Source organism: Octodon degus, unplaced genomic scaffold (assembly GCF_000260255.1).
Source record: "Octodon degus isolate 3935 unplaced genomic scaffold, OctDeg1.0 scaffold00286, whole genome shotgun sequence".
Classification (NCBI taxonomy): Eukaryota; Metazoa; Chordata; class Mammalia; order Rodentia; family Octodontidae; genus Octodon; species Octodon degus.
Genome location: NW_004524862.1, coordinates 1,539,228 through 1,543,688, shown reverse-complemented (window position 1 = coordinate 1,543,688; position 4,461 = coordinate 1,539,228).

The following is a 4,461-nucleotide window of genomic DNA, read 5'->3' as shown; positions in this document are numbered from 1 at the left end:
CCGCGGTCCCTGTGCTTTGCGAAGCTTGTTCTAAGTAGGTGCTTTAGACCACTGAGCCATCTCACCAGCCCCTAAAATATTTTTTGTAATAAAAAATAAAAATAATTAGACGTCCTAGGTCCTGCCTCAGCAGACTTACGCACCCAGCACCTCAGAGCACCACTCTATGTGGTCTTCAGTTTTTTGTTTTTGTTTTTGGCAGAACCGGGGATTGAACACAGGCCCTTGTGCATGCCAGGCAAGCGCTTATTCTACTGAGCCATCTCCCCAACCCCTTCAGTTTGTATTTAATTTTAGGAAAACAGCTTAATTGTGATGTCCCCCTTCTAAGCTACTTCCCAAAGGCTTCTCTATAAGCAATTATTTTCTAACACTTATTGGGCACCTGTCCACATTCAGAACATTTTGTTGAGCACTTGAAAGAAAACAAGAAAGGCTGAGGCAAGACCTTTCTACCTGAGCCAGCTTAAAGGAAGTCCGACCCATTCAAGACGACTATACAAGGACAGATAACCTGTTCAGTGCTGTAAAAGTTCTCAAAAGGTTTTGTTTTTAATGTCTCAAGTAGAAGAATAAGGAAAGGTGGAATGTGAGACTATTCACTCCTCTCCTTAAAGGATAGAAAAGATTTTAGGGGCAATACAGTGAGGAAGAAGCATCCCATCAGGCCTAGAACCTGGCTTAGTGGAGTCAGACAGGGACGTTCTGAGACTCGGAGCTGGAAAGAAAAGTTGGGACTTGGAAAGCCAGGCTGGACGGTTACCTTTGAGAACACAATACGTAATGCACAGTAATAACTCAATGAAAGTCTCTGGATTATTTTCGGGAACCAGGGATTGAACTCAGGCCCTTGCGCTTGCCAGGGCCTGTGCAATTTATTCTACTGAGCCATCTCCCCAACCCCTCTGGGCTATTTTCAAAAAGAACTTTTCAATTTCTAAAATGTGTGGTTCAGGAAGAAGACAAAGAGTTTTACAAAGGAGATTGTGTCCTCCAACGGCCAACCTCACTCCACCCAACACCGCTAAAATGGATTTTCACATTTGGGGTTTTCTTAAATATCCTGCGGCCATCAGGTAGCAACTGCCTGTATTAATCACGTATTGGTACTGTCCTGGCTCCTCTCTGAGCCCCATCTGCTATATGGGAGTTAAATTAACATTAACTGTTAATTCACTTCCTTCCTAAACTGTATCTTCTGTTAATGCTAAGGCAAGATGATTCCCAAAGTGTCATACCATCTCTTGCCACTAGGGGGCAATAGGAAAGCAAATTTGTGTTGAACGCTCTGGCCACCAGATGGACCCAAATACCAACTTACTGAAGGCAGAGCCTTCCTCTATGTCGAAGATCCCTTTTCCTTTATTCCCTCTCCTTGAGAAGTGAAATCTCTTCCGAAGAAGATCAAATATCTGTCCACTGTCTAGAACCATACGTCACTTTGATTAGAGAGCGGAAATGCGGAAAGAAAAAGGAACTAGACTGAAAACTTTTTAAAAACTGGGGAGAAAAAGAGGTTCTCTTAAAGCCCAAATAAAAAGAAATTGAATTTGGAGGAATGTGGCTTAAGGATTTACATAACGCAGAGGAATTATTGGGGTTTTTTTTAGGTGTGTTAATGGACCTAAAGCAAAACAAAATAAGGGCCCCCCAAAAAGTCCTAAGAGGGATGGAGAACCCCAACCATGCGCCAAGCTGTATTCCTAAAAGCTTGGTTCCCCCCCCCCCCCTTCTTCTCATTAGGCCTCTGCCAACTAAGAGTCTGAAGACTCCAACAGCCCCCTTGCTGGCCAGGAAGGAAGCGAAGGCCACATGAAGCTGCCAGGCATCAGCGGCCCGGCAAGTGGGAAGGGGACTGGACGAGACCCGGACAGCGAAGCCTGCAAAGCTGCTTGAAGGTATCCACTTCGCCTCGAAGGGCTGTGAACTCAGGCGAGGGACTTTTGTGTTAGCTCCAGACAGACCTCTGGAATCTATGTTCCCCTTAGCACCCCCATGAAAGGTGGGTGGTAATCAATTACTTGAGGAAGACATTCCCGCCACAGGCACAGATTCACATGCAGAGCACAGGAAAAGGCCACACAGCAGGAGCCTGGTGGTGGGTTCTGCCGTGAACCCCCCAGGAGACACAGTCCCTGCTGGTCCTCTTCCCGTACAGGGACGTTGTTTCTTTCTGTCGAAAAGAAAGCCATTTCTATGGAGGCTGATTACAGGAGGTATTTCTACCAAAAAAATAAATGTAATTACCAATTGCCCACAAAATGTATTTGACCTTGCCTGGCTGTCCCCTCCAGCTTATTCCCTGTCCCCGCTCTTCATTTGTGTGTGTCCTTCACAGCATTTATGGCAGATGCTAAGCATTCTGTTTATTCTTTTCCTTGTTTCTGAATGACCCTTCCAGTGGACTGCAGGCTCCTTGGAAGCAGGACCTGGCTCTGTGGACCACTCTCTCAGCTCTTAGCAGAATGACACAAATGTGCAATTAGTGGACGGTTGTTGGATGAATACATGAGTGAAGAGAAAGTTTAGTGCCATCCAAATTCTGCCACATGCAAGAGGAGGAGACCTGGGACCCTGGCTTGTTTCTCTGCGGAACATTCAGGCCTGAACAGAACTATTAAGACCATTGCTCTGCTCAATAGGGCCCAATTATAATCACTGTTCTTTTACCTGTGTTCTCCACGAAGGACTACTCATGCCAATTATTGACATTAACACAGAGAAATGTGAAATTTCACTGTTGAGATGGCAATCTATTTAGAATCTGCCCTCATTTTACTCTTTTGTTAGGGGGCCCTCCTGACAAATCTCTTTATAAAAGCTAAGTCCTCTCCTAATTGAACCTAATCATGATAGAACCTTTATACACAGCAAAGAACAGGGCTGGGTAGGGCTGGGTAAGGGAGTGCGTAGTCCCAGAGTTGAGTCCCAGCTTGACCACTGAAAAAGAGACTTGAGACTCTTTTTCCTCCTAATGCTGCCTCCCCTCCCCTCCCCAAGCCTAGTGCCTGTGGGACTCTGGGATCCATTCAACTCCCCGCCCTCCCTCCTGCACTCGCCACCAGCCACTGGTGGCTGTGCTGCCCTGGAATGCTCAGACTTACCTAGTAACTAACATTTTACTGAAGAGATTAAAACATAGTGCTGGTAACAGAGCCCAGTGGTAGAGTGCTTGCCTGGAATGTGTGAGGCCCTGGGCTCGGACCCCACCAAAAAAAAAAAAAAAAAATGTAGAGCGCATCTCCATTTTCCTAGCTTGAGCTTCCTCTCCAGGGGCCATTTATATTTGCTCTTCAGCCTTCGATGGCCACGCACACAGTGTGCACACACACTCCCCACCATGGGTGCTCCTACAGACACAGAACTGCGCTGGCCTCCTGCCGCCCCACAGCCTCCAGCTAGAGACTGCACTTTACTGATCATAGGACAGGTGCTCAAAGACCAGAGAGGGTGCACCCCAAAGGCTAAGGTTTTCTAAATCTCGACCTCAGGGCCGGGAGATGGCTCAGTAGAATAAGCGCTTCCCTGGCAAGCGCAAGGGCCTGGGTTCAATCCCTGGTTCTGCCAAAGTAAAAATAAAAATAAATAAATAAATCTTGACCTCATGGGGCTGCAAGTAAGGAGTCTATGCAAAGCACAGCCACCCACAGCAGAAAAAGGGTTCATTTCCTAAATCAGAAAGCCTTAGGGGCTGGCCAGATAGCTCAGCGGACTAAAGCACCTGCTTAGACAGGTGCAGCGACCTGGGTTTGATCCCCAGGCCTGCTGTGACAGCCCCGCCTCCGGGGCACGATGAGACAGCGATTGCGATTAAGCATGGTGGCATGCATCTGTAATCCCAGCTCTTGGGAGACTGTAAACAGGCGGATCACTATGAGTCCGATTTATTTATGTATTTATTGTTTATTTATTTATGGTGGTACCAGGGATTGAACTCGGGACCTTGGGCTTGCCAGGCAATCACTTATTCCACTGAGCTATCTCCCTAGCCCAAGTTTGATTTAGTAGTGAGGCCCTGTACACCCTGTGGACCCTTCCCTAAAATACAAATAAATAAATAAACAAACCCAGCTACAGCCGGATGTGATGGCACACACCTGTAACCCGAGAGAGGCTGAGGCAGGAGGATTGATGCAAGTTTGTGACCATCCTGGGCTACAAAGTGAACTCAAGGACAGCCTGAACTGCATAGCAAGACCTTTTACCAAAAAAAAGACAAAAAAAAAAAATTTTCAACTACATTAAATCAAATTTTGCTCATCAAATGTCTTCTGACTTAAAAAGTGAAACAATAACAGATAGGAAAAAGATATTTGCACAATATTTAAAAATCAGCAAGAAGGGGCCAGCCAGATAGCTCAGCAGACTAAAGCACCTGCTTAGGCAGGGCACAGCAGCGGGGGGTTGGTGCCCCAGGCTTGCAGTGCTGGCCCTGCCCCCAGGGCGCGCTGAGATAGCGAT